Genomic DNA, 16573 nt, shown 5'->3' with positions numbered 1-16573 from the left:
GCGGGACCGTAGCCCAGCTTCATGGAGACGGTTGCGAATGGTCCTCGGCGATACCCCAGGAGCAACAGTGTCCCTAATTTGCTGGGAAGTGGCGGTGCGGTCCCCTACGGCACTGTGTAGAATCCTACGGTCTTGGCGTGCATCCGTGCGTCGCTGCGGTCCGGTCCCAGGTCGACGGGCACGTGCACCTTCCGCCGACCACTGGCGACAACATCGATATACTGTGGAGACCTCACGCCCCACGTGTTTAGCAATTCGGCGGTACGTCCACCCGGCCTCCCGCATGCTCACTATACGCCCTCGCTCAAAGTCCGTCAGCTGCACATACGGTTCACGTCCACGCTGTCGCGGCATGCTACCAGTGTTAAAGAGTGCGATGGAGCTCCGTATGCCACGGCAAACTGGCTGACACTGACGGCGGCGGTGCACAAATGCTGCGCAGCTAGCGCCATTCGACGGCCAACACCGCGGTTCCTGGTGTGTCCGCTGTGCCGTGCGTGTGATCATTGCTTGTACAGCCCTCTCGCAGTGTCCGGAGCAAGTATGGTGGGTCTGACACACCGGTGTCAATGTGTTCTTTTTTCCATTTCCAGGAGTGTATATCATCTTTGAGATGTAGAAACACGCCTACCAACTTTCGTTTACGTCGTGCAACTCTTACTTGGTGTTGCGACTTTTTTTCCGCCAGTGTATATTATCAGGTAGAACACACGTTAATTCGTTTCGTGTTGGAAGTTAATTTAATTTAGCTTTCTCTATTTTACCTGTTCGTACAGCGTCTTCGAATTCCATCCGAATATATTTCAACTGTTGAACTCACCTTCGTATACCTATAGTGCACTTTCCAGTGAGGTGTGCTCCAACACATGATGTATGGTGATGACTTACTCTGAGACAACAGTACTCTGAGAAAGGTTGGTGCACCCGTAAATGAACAGCAGACACATCTGGTTAAATCTTAAAATACTGTTGAGGCCCTTTGTCTTCAGTTTGGTAGTGACATCAAATGCTCAAAGTTAGAAGTCCACTTAGGAGAACTTAGAGAGCTCATGTGAGAGTAACTACTTTAGATCAATATGGATCTACAGCCACGAACGAAAGTTGCATGTATGTGCATTTATCATTCTAAGCTGCCACGATACTGCTGCACTGTGCGCCATATATTTTATGCTCTTCGCCACATGAGACTTAAGACCACTATACAAGAAATATTTTGGACCCACTTGCAATTAATAATCCAATAATCTACACTAAACGTAGCAACCATGAGTTAATCAGCGACAGTGTAGTCGGCGCAGTGAGACAGTAAACAGCGAAATGGTTCAAATGGCTCTGAGCACTATGGGACTTAACATCTGAGTTCATCAGTTCCCTCGACTTAGAACTACTTAACCTAACTAACCTAAGGACATCACACACATACATGCCCTAGCACAATTCGAACCTGCGGCCGTAGCAACAACGCGGTTGCGGACAGAGGCGCCTAGAACCGCTCGGCCACAGAGACCGGCAGTAAACAGCAATTAGTCGCAGAGTGCCACTTACTGACGTGAGTTAATCTCATGGCACATCACATGGCACAAGCTTTTATCATTATCTTTCATGATCTGCGTAGATTGTACCAAATCAATATCTAGTTTATCAACAGCAATCAAATTGGATGCCTTTCCAAGTATACTTGTTTAGCGTTTTTTAACTGAGTGTGAGGAAAAACAAATGCGACTGTGCCATAAAGGTGGATCTGCGGTTCATAGCACAGCCGAGACATCTTCGAACACCCGACATGTTCTGAGCGTAACTCCCCCCTCCCCCCGCCGTTGCTAACCTTTCCGTGCTACCGTAACGTCAGACGATCCGCTTTAGGAATATTAATGCTTCTCCTAATATCCGAATACACTCGCCTAGATATTCGCGGTCCGCTTCCGGGATGGGAATGTGTGCTGATCCTGGATCAAATTCGTCAGACGAATTAACAACGAGATTCGGCGTGCCGGCCAGCCTGGATGTGGTTTTTAGGTGGTTTCTCACATCCCTCTAGGTGAATACCGAGGAGGTACGCAAGTGCCGCCTCAATTACACAATTCACAAGAATTTCGAAAACTTTCTTCCGTGTTCGCATAAATAGCACAACACGCAGACGTTTGGAGTACACATGTTCCGACCCGGGGGCTGTAATGTTGTGGCAGCGGAAGGGCGTCTGGCTACCCCGTAAATCAACCACGCCAAATCCGTAAATAACCATGCCGATCATGCGCTGATATGGGACGAAGGCACAAGCAAAATAACAAGAACGCTTCTCATAGTGTAATGACTTACAGCTCGGTGGCTCCGGAGGTGACTCTCTTCAAACGATATGTGGAATTCTCCTAATTCTGAAAATACATTCTGGCCTGCTTTGGACTGTTCCACCAGATCGCCTACAAACTACACATTTTTTTTTTATTTTTGCCCCTGGAGGTATCGTTACCTTAGCCTTATAGATGCCTTAGTCTGAACTCCCACCATGCTAACTTGCGTGTTTGTCTGTGCCTACGTCAACGCTTTGATCACAGCGTGGTCTCCGCCAAAAATTCACATCCATCTGAATAGATTTCATTGTGCTTCCTTCTCTTGATTGTTATTTTAATGTGGCAACTGTTTAACTCACAGGTGAGTGCGCACATTGAGGTGACATACCGGTGCCACGTCTCAAAAGCATAATTGAAGTAGCAAAAAGGCTGCGAATAAACAATAGACACTCTATTACCTTCTGCAACTTCTCTTAGGATTAAGGTGGTTGATAAAAATTGTTTATATCGATAGTCATTCAAAAGCAGTCAATATATATCAACGATATTATTTTCTCTGATATACCGATATGATGATGATGAGGTCCCATACCCCGAGGTGCTTAGGGGACGATGTGGGATACCCGCAGCACTTACTAGGCTAGGTCCTAGTGGAGATGGTTTACCATTGCCTTCCTCCGACCGTAATGGGGATGAATGATGATGACGGAGACGACACAACGACACCCAGTCATCTCAAGGCAGGGAAAGTCCCTGACCCCACCGGGATTCGAACCCGGGACCTCGTGCGCGAGAAGCGAGAACACTACAGCAAGAGCACGAGCTGCTTTGGTATTGAAATAGCAACAGGGAGTGCCGATATTTTGCTTTGATATTATTATTTTCTTTTTTGAAATTTTCGGTAAATACTTGTTCTTTTTAAATGGTAGTAGAACGTAATTTTACTTTCACTGTGTCAAGGAGTTTTCCTGCTTTTGAGCTTTCATGAGGTCCAATCTTTCTCTTTGACTGCGTGAAGCAGCGTAGTAACCCGATTGCACTGGGGAGGGGGGGGGGATAAGTGAATGTAATTTCCGATGTGAGAAAATAGCACGCCAGTTGTTAAAAAAAAACAGCTTTTAACGCATGTAGTGTGCTATTTCCTCACATCGGCATTCTTCAAAAACAGTTGCAGAAAATAATGAACAAAAATCTAAATGATAAGATTGGGCTTTATGGTGAGCGGAGACGTGTGATGGGAAATGCTGCGTAATATGTGCTCGGCGATACCAACACAAACAGCAATGTTTTACTTCAGCACGCTGTTGTGACACCACAACTGGGAGGTAGCAGGCGTTGGCAGGAAGGGGAAAAAAAAAAAAAAATACAGGGAAGTCGACGTGAAGCCTTGCGGAAAAATCGGATAGGTAACGAAGCCGAACGACAGACCCATCGGCACCTTTTGTTTTGCCACTTACATGCAGTCACAATTGTTAACAAAGTGGTTATCGCCAAGCGTGGACGTGCAAAATTTTCCTTTCAATTCTTACTCTAAGGAAGATAAGCAGGCTGCTAGGTTCTTGATGCACAGCATAGCTACTAATGAATCAATATTCAAGTATCCAGCTTTAAAACTGGCAGACGATATTTTTATAGTAAAATTTTTTTACAATATATCGAAAAATCGATTCTTCTTGAAAAACGATATATTGCATTCCCTCTGTTTTTTAAAAATATCGACAGTCCTCCTAATGATGACAAGCGGATAGCAGATGTGCATGTAGTCGCAGCTGTGCGATGGGAACTGGACCGCCTCCGTAGTGGGGTGTGGAGGGGGCGGGGTGCAGCCTGGTCATTAGAGCGGTGTCCCTTGATGCAGAGACCCGGGGGCGAGGAACGGCAGCCGCAGGACGGGGGACGTAGCTCGCAGATCACGGCTCGGGCAATAGGAGTAGTTGGGTGTCCGCAGCGCGAACGCACAGGTGGCGGCGCGGCACGGATTCCAGTCACGCGCCCCCTAACGAGCCAACATCGCTCGTAAACGGATGTCGCGGCCGGCGAGAACCGCAAGAACACGGCGCGAGAACCTCCCATCACCAGTTGGCACGTTCGGGGAAGTCCCTGGCGCTTATCCGCTGTCGCCCTTAACAATCTGGGCAACCAGGAGGCATTTTCAAGGTCGAATCAACCATCTTTCAGCCGTTTGATTTCCAAACTGTTTCTTCATTGGGCTACAAGTTTCGGCGATATATTACACCATCTTCAGGCCCCCCTCACTGACGTGTAGGAAAATTCAAATCTCAGTTCCGGTCAAAATACGGGCCGGCATTAAAAGACTTTGAAATCATGTTTCCAGAATTGAAATTTTCACTCTGCAGCAGTGTGTGCGCTGATACGAAAGGCAAAGGTCCCAAGTTCGAGTCTCGATCCGGCACACAGTTTTAATTTGTCACGAAGTTTCATATGAGCGCGCACTCCGCTGCATAGGGAAAATTTCATTCTGTAAACGTCCCCCAGGCTGTGGCTAAGCCATGTCTCCGCAATACTCTTTCTTCCAGGAATGCTAGTTCTACAAGGTTCGCAAGAGAGCCTCTGTGAAATCTGCAAGGTAGGAGACGAGGTACTGGCAGAATTAAAGCTGTGAGTACGAGTCGTGATTCGTGCTTCGGTAGCTCAGTTGGTAGAGCACTTGCCCGCGAAAGGCAAAGGTCCCGAGTTCGAGTCTCGGTCCTCCACACAGTTTAATCTGCCCGGAAGTTTCAATTAGAATGATGGCCCCGATTTTGACCGGAACCATGGTTTGAATGTTCCTACACGTCGGTCAGGGGACCTGAAGTTGGCGTAATGTATCGCCGAAACTGGTAGGCTAATAAAGTAACAGTTTGGAAATTAGACGGCTGAAAGGTGTTTCATTTGACATTCAATACGAACAGCTGAGGTCAAGCAACCATCTCTGAACACATGGACTTACAGAGGAGGCAATTTGATTGAGACGATACCACAACGTGTAGATGAGTCTACAAGCCTCTTCCCACTGTCGCTTAAGCGGAACAAAATAAAGCGCGTGCATCCGTGATGTGGCCTAGTACATTTCTGGACATAACACGGATAATATTTTGGCTATCTACACAGGAAAGAATATGATGAGGGACAGGAGATACGTATGTGGCGCGGAAGGGAGACCACAGCATCTACTATTAAAGTGTGGTGATCTGGACACAATCAGAAAACGACTGCCTGGCAAGTATCGATCTTTACATTATTTGTGACAGTGTTGAATTGTGTTCGGAGCAAGACAGGCTGGGAGATCTGTATTCTATAGATTAAATATTTTGAACATAGCTGCACTCCAGCGACGGTTACAGAATAGCAGGCTAATAAGGCAGCCACCCAGTTGCAGTAAATGATGGTTTTCAATCAACCTTAAACCGGTGCAATAGACCTGTTTTTCCTCTTTTCGATCTGATGTCCGTATATTAAGAACCTGGTTGGCTGTCTTTTCACCTGCTATTCTATAGCCATTGCTGAATTATGTTCAAGATATTGAAGTTCCTGCCTGCCAAGCTATCTAAGGCTGTTTCTAAACATATAGGCATCAAACTGAAAATACTTAAAACAGGTTTCTTGTCCTTCTGAAGAAGACGGGCTCAAATCCGTTGAAACCATAATTTACATTGCAACTGGTTGGCTGTCTTGTTCACCTGCTAGTCTGCGGAGTACTTACTTTTCCTGCTCGGTGGGTCATTGGTTAAATACGTGATTACAATTCCAACAGCTCGTGTTCGGATCACTATCAGTCGCGGAATGTGTCAAAGCAGACACGTTAACGTGAAAAATTTCGAATTGCAGCATGATTTGCAACCCACGTGAAGCCATACATAATGTGGAAACATCAGCAATGCAAAACATTACCATTTGTAATGGAAGAAGCACCGTTGGTATTCATAACGAGATCTCGGAATGGGCAACTACAGGTCCTGCATGGGTTTGGCTCAAATGGCTCTGAGCACTATGGGACTTAACTGCTGTGGTCATCAGTCCCCTAGAACTTTGAACTACTTAAACCTAACTAACCTAAGGACATCACAAACACCCATACCCGAGGCAGGATTCGAACCTGCGACCGCAGCGGTCGCGCGGTTCCAGACTGTAGCGCCTAGAACCGCTCGGCCACTCCGGCCGGCTGCATGGGTTTCCAGGGACTCTTATACCATTCTTGCTGCGAAACAGTGGCACGTTCAGGTAACCGTGATAGAAGCAGAATAACGATAACGCACTCTTTTCTCCAAAGTGTGCCACAAAGGATCAGTAGTTTTGAGATCTGATGACTGTCGTCGCCAGGAGAGATGCAAGTATCCATCTTCTATTTACTATCAAAAACAGTCTTGATCACAAATTATTTATTCCAGTGACCGGTTTCGACCACAATTGTGGTTATCTTCAGACAAATGATTTACCACCAGAAGGAGGTTCTTACTCATTGGTCTGAAGAAGACCACAGCTGTGGTCGAAACCGGTCACCAGGAAAAATAATTTGTGATCCATACTGTTTTTGATAATAAATATTTGTAGTAATATTGATCACTGCATGCTCCCCAAACGTATTCAAAAGTAATTTGTTCATCTTCTGCTCACAAAACCAGTCTAGGACGATGCTAGCTTTGTGAACGGGGCTCTGTCGTCTCGGAACACAACAGCATCACTATTGCGGGGCAAACATTGTGCACGGTTTCACGGCTTCGGCACCACGTTTTCCTGTCTCGGGCATTTGCATCACTGATGAGTGGTTCTATGCGCTTCAGTCTGGAGCCGCGCGACCGCTTCGGTCGCAGGTTCGAATCCTGCCTCGGGCATGGATGTGTGTGATGTCCTTAGGTTAGTTAGGTTTGAGTAGTTCTAAATGCTAGGGGACTGATGACATCAGCAGTTAAGTCCTATAGTGCTCAAGGCCATTTGAACCATTTTTGATGAGTGGTTATTGAATTGTAGCTCGCCCTGCAGGTCCCAGCTTATGAAGCCCTGTTCAGTTAAACATTTTCTGGAACATTGTTTCAGGAAAATGGCGACCTGAGGTATATCAATAAAATTTAATAATAAGTCCTGCTTGCATAAATATTTTATTTAAACTGGTGACCCGTCCCTATCTACTGTACTTAGATCATCTTCAGACCTTGTACTCCATGTTAGTGTCAGCAACTGGGCTGTCGGAACAGGCTGCTCTAGAGAGCAGTCGATTACATCTCTGTAGAGCGGTATGCTCAACAGCCCATCTCCTGCCAGTGTCATGGAGGACAAGGTCTGAAGATGATCTAAGTACAATAGAGCGAAACCGGTCTATAGCTAAAAAAATTATGTGATCAATACGGCGTCCAGTAAATTTTATTACTTTATGTTGTTTTGCTGTTTGCAGGGTTCGCGAATGCGATATGCTGTTCTGTAGCGACCTTTCCAGCTTTCTTCCTCCTATTTTTCGTCACAATCCTCTTCAACGACTGTCTGTCACGATTTCTCAACACACACTTCAGTCCCCGTTGTGGTATTTTCCAGATTTCACTATATGCGCCATAAATTTTATATACCGTGTCTCTACAAACACCAAGCACTACATTCTAATTCACTCAGCTCCGACATAAAATGGTTCAAATGGCTCTGAGCACTATGGGACTTAAACCTCACTAACCTAAGGACATCACACAACACCCTGTCATCACGGCTCGGACATAAAACAGTCATAACTGAGCAGAACACGGTTATGATATTTGCAACATATTGAGGGCATTGTACATCTGCCGTTCGTGGCCATGTACAACAGGGCAACCTGCATGCGGGCCAGCGTCTGCCTTTGTATTCAAGCATGCGGTGTTTCCATATTTTTTCCAGCCCCTGTATGTTCCCCCCTGTGACTAGTCAGGTAAGATAGTTTGAAGGCTGCAGGAAAGCGAGCTCTAACCAACTCCAATATAATAATTATGGTCTGACGAAAACTTCACTCTTTAAAAAAAAAATCGAACATAGGATGTACACAAATGCAGTTTTACGCATAAATTACCTTGACGGCTGGAAGGACAGGCAGATTTCCGTTTTTTAAAACAATTTTAGCCCTTCGAGCCACATTGAAGTATCGTTCTACACCACAGACAAATATAATTGCTTTTGCTATCTACTAGAATCTTGGTATAAATATGTAATTGAAAAACGCTAGGCAATCCGCTAGTAACTGATGTACAAACAAGACTTTATTGCAAGGGGCCTTAAAAGTAGGTTACCTTGAGCGTGTCATTTTCTAAGTAATACTGCAGGCCACCAAAGATACGGGGACAGGCCTAAGCTGACAGATCATAGTTTGAGAAACACTGCAATACGTTCTATTTAATGAAAAAGCCGTCGTCGCTTGGCAGTCAAAATTGTATAGTAATAAAATCTGCTGTCGTAATTTCGGATTTTTACGTGTAAGACATTGAAAATTATTCGTTCCAGCATATATCAGAAATTTTAAAAATATCAGGCATTTAGAAAAAGAAAAACACATTTGCTGATGCACGAAATTCTTGCAGTGTTTCACTTTAACGACAAAAACGAAAACGGCGGAGTTTATAAATACATAATATTACCTTATGTTTCTTAAGGAAACTGCGCGTGTTTTGACAGTAAAAGTTGAAATAATACAATTTATCTCTGTCAGTCACTTTTTATTCTCTCCCATGAGGCGTTCCAAGAGCTTATATCTTCAGGTAGAAAACAGCGATATCTTTTTACATGTGCGCCAGCTAGTTGATTTGTTTTGGTTTGATTTTGCTAAAAAAGAGCTAGCCGGTACACATGTAACAAGATATCGCTGTTTTTCACCTGAAGATGAGATTATAAACTCTCGAAATGCGTGACTGACATAGATAAATTGTTTTATTGGAATTGTTACATAATTTTAACAGTCAGAGGAGACGATGGTGTCTTTCTACAAGTTTTAAATTAATGTGAACCCCTGTCTAAGAAAAATTAATAACATTGTTTTTTACTGTGGAAAAAAAAACTGCAATCTTCTGCGACCGATCACGTACGAAATATTTCTTTCTTCTCTCGAACTATTTTTCGATCCTTTTCGTGTTATTTTCAGATGATACATGTAGAAGTTCACATAATTATTAATAATTGTAGCATGAGGCTGCTTCATGCATCAGTATTGGTGCTATCGATTTTAGTATCCTTCTGGGTGCTCTCATTGTCATTGCAATCGCCAAAGAGTTAAGCTGTACTCACTATCCGTCAATATTTGTTCCATTATTTTAGAAACGCTGAGACCGGCCTCCATCCATCAGGAGGTGTCAACTGATCTTTGCAGCGTGAAACAATCTCCAGTGACATTATCACTTGTGAAACATCTGCATACCTCATCTGGAAATGAACCTTAAAAAATGTTCGAAAAGTAGTTGACTAAAATGATGATATATGTCGTAAACGACGGTTCGCAGCTTAGCTATATTTAATATAATATACTGTCGTCAGATTCTACAGAATCCATAACCGATAACCAGTATTGTCAACAACAATTTTGAAAGGACACGTTCTGCCGGACTGTTATTAGATCTATTTATTCACCGCCATCAAGATTTCGACCTATTATGCCATTTTCAATTTCAAACATTGCTGACACACCATTTCAACTTTAAGAATACGTTCTATTCTCAAACTTTTTACTGGACGAAATTTCTCTTAAAGTAACTGTAGTTCTTCATACCTCACTGTGAAATGAATCACGCATATTGTTCTCGCTGAGAGGAGACTTTTTTCGTGTAAATCGAGTTTTGATATTCCGCGTGCATGTTGAGACTTGAGTCTTCGTCATTTATATAGCTTCGACGTTAGAAATACGACAGTTTTAAAGAAAATTTTAAGTTGTAATTAAATAAAGCAACATGTAACTTAGAAATTAAGAAAAAATGTGTCTCTGACATTACAGATAGGATGGACGACCTTTAATATTAGCACCCACCACGTCCGTAGAACTTTACCTGTAAATGTCACACCTCGCGAACGCACGGGCGAGAATATGTGCGTAGATGACACGGTTAGGATAGTCATTATTACAGTAAGTAATTTGTTCCTAGTACGTTGATTGAATTCATGCTTGGGCACCTGGTTTGCCATAATGTTCTCGTTTTAGTCAAGCGCTACGTTCGTTTACACAGTGTGATTTTGATAAATACAGGGTGTTTAAAAAATGACCGGTATGTTTGAAACGGCAATAAAAACTAAACGCATTTCCGGCCACATGTCCATATCACCCTTTTTTCTCTCCCGTCAGGCATAATTTACTGCAGTTTGTATCTACAGGGTGTTTCAAAAATGACCGGTATATTTGAAACGGCAATACAAACTAAACGAGTAGCGATAGAAATACACCGTTTGTTGCAATATGCTTGGAACAACAGTACATTTTCAGGCGGACAAACTTTCGAAATTACAGTAGTTACAATTTTCAACAACAGATGGCGCTGCAAGTGATGTGAAAGATATAGAAGACAACGCAGTCTGTGGGTGCGCCATTCTGTACGTCGTCTTTCTGCTGTAAGTGTCTGCTGTTCACAACGTGCAAGTGTGCTGTGGACAACATGGATTATTCCTTAGAACAGAGGATTTTTCTGGTGTTGGAATTCCACTTCCTAGAACACAGTGTTGTTGCAACAAGACGAAGTTTTCAACGGAGGTTTAATGTAACCAAAGGACCGAAAAGCGATACAATAAAGGATCTGTTTGAAAAATTTCAACGGACTGGGAACGTGACGGATGATTGTGCTGGAAAGGTAGGACGACCGCGTACGGCAACCACAGAGGGCAACGCGCAGCTAGTGCAGCAGGTAATCCAACAGCGGCCTCGGGTTTCCGTTCGACGTGTTGCAGCTGCGGTCCAAATGACGCCAATGTCCACGTATCGTCTCATGCGCCAGAGTTTACACCTCTATCCATACAAAATTCAAACGCGGCAACCCCTCAGCGCCGCTACCATTGCTCCACGAGAGACATTCGCTATCGATATAGTGCACAGGACTGATGACGGCGATATGCATGTGGGCAGCGTTTGGTTTACTGACGAAGCTTATTTTTACCTGGACGGCTTCGTCAATAAACAGAACTGGCGCATATGGGGAACCGAAAAGCCCCATGTTGCAGTCCCATCGTCCCTGCATCCTCAAAAGGTACTGGTCTGGGACGCCATTTCTTCCAAAGGAATCATTGGCCCATTTTTCAGATCCGAAACGATTACTGCATCACGCTATCTGGACATTCTTCGTGAATTTGTGGCGGTACAAACTGCCTTAGACGACACTGTGAACACCTCGTGGTTTATGCAATATGGTGCCCGGCCACATCGCACGGCCGACGTCTTTAATTTCCTGAATGAATATTTCGATGATCGTGTGATTGCTTTGGGCTATCCGAAAAATACAGGAGGCGGCGTGGATTGGCCTCCCTATTCGCCAGACATGAACCCCTGTGACTTGTTTCTGTGGGGACACTTGAAAGACCAGGTGTACCGCTAGAATCCAGAAACAATTGAACAGCTGAAGCAGTACATCTCATCTGCATGTGAAGCCATTCCGCCAGACACGTTGTCAAAGGTTTCGGGTAATTTCATTCAGAGACTACGCCATATTATTGCTACGCATGGTGGATATGTGGAAAATATTGTACTATAGAGTTTCCCAGACCGCAGCGCCATCTGTTGTTGACAATTGTAACTACTGTAATTTCGAAAGTTTGTCTGAATGAAAATGTACTGTTGTCCCAAGCATATTGCAACAAACGGTGTATTTCTATCGCTGCTCGTTTAGTTTGTATTGGCGTTTCAAATATACCGGTCATTTTTGAAACACCCTGTAGATACAAACTGCAGTAAATTATGCCTGACGGGAGAGAAAAAAGGGTGATATGGACATGTGGCCGGAAATGGGTTGCAAATGAGGTGCACTCACGTGGAGGTGGAGATAAGAGATGTTTGGCCTGACCACGGCACCGGTAGAACGAGGGTGGCTCGTCAGCGTAGGACAAGCCGGACGACCGTGTGGAGGATCATACGACTTCGCGTCAGTCACGCCTCTTTTCCTCAGATCAACGTTTACGCTTCTTCGGCATGTGAGTGTGTTCTTGAGCCGAAAGCTGACGTCAACCATGTCTTGTTTGTGTCCCAAATTTGATTGGGGGGGGGGGGGGGGGGGCGGCTGGACTACATGAAGACATTGCTGACTATAGGATACCACGTTCCTCAATCAGCTACTTCTTTTACTTACCGAAGATATTCGACTTTATAAAGTGATTAAGTTCCTTAAAAGTGTGGGCACGACCTTTAGTGTTTAGTGGTGTACATATTGTATCTTTCGGTCTTGTTTCTGGAGATATTACAGTGTAAACTGTAACCCAACACAATGTTAAATACTCTCTCATCTAATTGTTGCAAAGTATTGCTGTGACGATTTGAGTTCTCTCTACTTGCAAATATGCATTTCTGTATTCTTTTCTTCGAGCCTACGTACATTTTAACTATGTGTTGTTGTTGGCTAAATGGAGTTGCTACTTGGAAGCCCAAATAAATGTTAAAAAAATCCTGAGTGTCAAACTGCCACTAATCGCACCACTTACAAACCACGCAGGCCTTATTGTGTACGACTTGCCTCCACTGTGACGGTTGTAACGTATTACTATGTTTACGATGTTGCTCATCGAGCCATATACGTCATCTCGCATTTCTAGCTGCTCCTCTCACACAATTAATGATAAAAATTCAGAAATTCAGGGTCGCCAGCAGCCCAAGCCCTTCCTAACCATTTAGAAAAAAAACGGAGCTGGAAAATTATTACTTTAAATACTTTAATAATTTAATTAGAAGTACACAGATTTATTTAAGCAGCCAGATAAATAGCACAACATGTCGTGCATGAAGCAACTTGATTAATTCAGGATTGGAAATCGGAGGAAGGGGGTAAGATCGACACCAAAGAATTTATCTTTCACGTAGATAATTTATTGTAACTAAATATTTGGTTGCACATCCTAACTACACATAACTGGTGGATGACTCGAAATATTTAAGTAAGAATTACGCGAGAATGAAACAGATCACAATTCAATTACAGCATGAAGAAACACAGAAAACGGGGGTCGGAAACAATGGTACTATCATCTCCTTTGTATTCATACCATAAAAATATCTCAGTGAGATTCACATTACGATTCTAAGCATGCACTATTCTGGACAGAGGTTTAACCAATGCACGAGGTTGTGCTATAATTATTCAACATACTAACTGAGTCTGCTGCTTGCAAACGGCCTAACTATAACACGTGGTGCATTCCGAATGAAACTGTTGTGCTGCTTTGTAGAAAGCGCAGGAACGAGCAGATTTGCTTGCCGAATTTGTAGCTCATCAAACAAGCAAACTGTTAAAATAAAGCCTATTGCGGTGCCGTGGTGGACCAGAAGGGTCATTGACTACCACGCACGTGGCACCAAATCGACACACAATGACAAAAGCAACTTCCACAAAATATAAGATTAAAAATCATTAAAAATCATACTCGCTTCGCCACAGTATTACACTCACGTACGGTTGAAGTGATTCTAACCAGCTTTTCCTAATCAGCTTTACGATTTGAAATTCTACTTCATCGTTGTTCAAAATGAACAAAGTAACTTTCACACTTCTAACTCAAACACCCAAAAATCGCCTGTTTAAAGCAATGTAATGATGGCACATTCGGAAAAATAACTCGCTTCACACACTTCAGTTAAGCTGAAGTTCTTAACTATTTCAACAGTTAAACATAACGAAGTCCTAACTCAACCTGCTTCCTATCACCTGAAACCCCCCTTAAGAGCTACGATCCGTACTCACCAAGCGTTCACCGAAGAGTGCCCCTTTCTCTCTCGAGATTACCTAGCTCCCCGTGCAGCGGAAGCTACCAGAGGGGTAGCACTCCGTCACCAACCTGACACACAAAAACAGCCTTCGACTAAGATGGGTAAACCTCTCTGTTCAGGTATTGGAAACCTAACTTGGTCATCCTGTGCTGTCCTTCGAACGAGAAGCAACATCGTCTGCTCCCAGCAGACGATGACCAACTCAGCGTTTCCCACAAAAGAAAACCGAAATCCCACGTTAAAACACACACATAATATTCAATAGGCCTTACTTGAGTGCTCAGTCTTTCTGGAAGACTTCATGAGTTGAGCTAAAATCAGATAGTAAAGAAAATAGGTTGTACCGAATTCGACAAGCGTCTTATGAAACTACTTCACGGAGACGTTTCACGGTTTTGTCGCTGCTTCGTCGCACAGGCTACCGCGGTGCTGTCATCTGTCTTACACACAAATGAGACTACCCGTGCCATGAACCCTCACACCACCACCTGCTGCTACGGCGAATCCCAATGGTATGGTGGCAGCGAACCATTAGCACCGGTTCAACCTCAATGTGTGGGTGAGGTTTTTGGCGACCACCTAGCGGGAGCAGCCATCCTTCCATAAAGCCTCACTGGCGAGGCAAATCTTCGTGACCCTGCTCCCCCGCTGGAACAGTTGACATTGGTGGTACGAAGGGTACTGTGGCCACTATATGATGGTGCTGCAGGTCTTCCCCATTGAGAAAGAAGCTAAACTCTAGTAGAGATAGAACATGCCCACTTGCCTGGTGTGTTCTCATGTGTACCTGTGTACCTGCCATCATTGAAATTTACACTGTCAAAGATCAGTTATCTACGCTTTCAGATGGGTATATCTCCCTTGTTCTAGGCACGCAGTCCGGAACCGTGAGACTGCTGCGGTCGCAGGTTCGAATCCTGCCTCGGGCATGGAAGTGTGTGATGTCCTTAGGTTAGTTAGGTTTAATTAGTTCTAAGTTCTAGGTGACAGATGACCACAAAGGTTGAGTCTCATAGTGCTCAGAGCCATTTGAACCATTTTTATATCTCCCTTGGAATGCATTTCCTACCATATATCCATATGACCTTTTTTTGTTTTTTACTCCTCACCCCCTGAGAGATCATTTCGTGCGGACGGCCCCATTCAGCAAAATCATCGACTAAGGCAACTGTCTTGTTATGTACATAAAATATGTAAACATGATGACAGGAGGACAGTGTCCACTTCAAAGGAACGATAAGCATTGACGTATTTCATAGTGAGGTAGGAGCAGATATACACTCCTGGAAATGGAAAAAAGAACACATTGACACCGGTGTGTCAGACCCACCATACTTGCTCCGGACACTGCGAGAGGGCTGTACAAGCAATGATCACACGCACGGCACAGCGGACACACCAGGAACCGCGGTGTTGGCAGTCGAATGGCGCTAGCTGCGCAGCATTTGTGCACCGCCGCCGTCAGTGTCAGCCAGTTTGCCGTGGCATACGGAGCTCCATTGCAGTCTTTAACACTGGTAGCATGCCGTAACAGCGTGGACGTGAACCGCAATGCACGTCTGCATGTATCCCGTGCCACCCAACGTGCTCTAGAAGGTGTAAGTCAACTACCCTGGCCAGCAAGATCTCCGGATCTGTCCCCCATTGAGCATGTTTGGGACTGGATGAAGCGTCGTCTCACGCGGTCTGCACGTCCAGCACGAACGCTGGTCCAACTGAGGCGCCAGGTGGAAATGGCATGGCAAGCCGTTCCACAGGACTACATCCAGCATCTCTACGATCGTCTCCATAGGAGAATAGCAGCCTGCATTGCTGCGAAAGGTGGATATACACTGTACTAGTGCCGACATTGTGCATGCTCTGTTGCCTGTGTCTATGTGCCTGTGGTTCTGTCAGTGTGATTTTGTGATGTATCTGACTCCAGGAATGTGTCAATAAAGTTTCCCCTTCCTGGGACAATGAATTCACGGTGTTCTTATTTCAATTTCCAGGAGTTTATATGCACTGGAGCGCCAGAGAAACTGGTATGGGCATGCGTATCCAAATACAGAGATATGTAAACAGGCGATGTGGTCGGAAACGCCCATACAAGACAACAGGTGTCTGGCGCAGTTGTTAGATCGGTTACTGCTGCTTCAATGACAGCTTATCAGGATTTAAGTGAATTTGAACGTGGGGTTATAGTCGGTGCACGAGCGATGGGACACAGCATGTTCGAGGGAGCAATGAAGTGGGGATTTTCCCGTTCGACCATTTCACGAGTGTACCGTGAATATCAGGAATCGTGTAGAACATCCGATCTCCGACATCGTTGCGGCCGGAAAAAGATCCTGCAAGAACGGGACCAAAGATGACTGTGGAGAATCGTTCAAAGTGACAAAAATGCAACCCCTCC

General features: G+C 44.5%; 1 protein-coding gene across 1 annotated transcript in view; it reads left to right on the top strand.

Annotated features, from left to right (window-relative positions):
* LOC126335266 (uncharacterized) overlaps positions 1–16573 on the top strand; it is a 1744002-nt gene that overhangs the window by 420878 nt on the left and 1306551 nt on the right. The gene's annotated exons all lie outside the window — the stretch shown is intronic.

This window comes from Schistocerca gregaria, chromosome 2 (assembly GCF_023897955.1).
Source record: "Schistocerca gregaria isolate iqSchGreg1 chromosome 2, iqSchGreg1.2, whole genome shotgun sequence".
NCBI lineage: Eukaryota > Metazoa > Arthropoda > Insecta > Orthoptera > Acrididae > Schistocerca > Schistocerca gregaria.
Note: the sequence above shows the minus strand (reverse complement) of the source record. Positions and strands in the feature narration are given on the sequence as shown.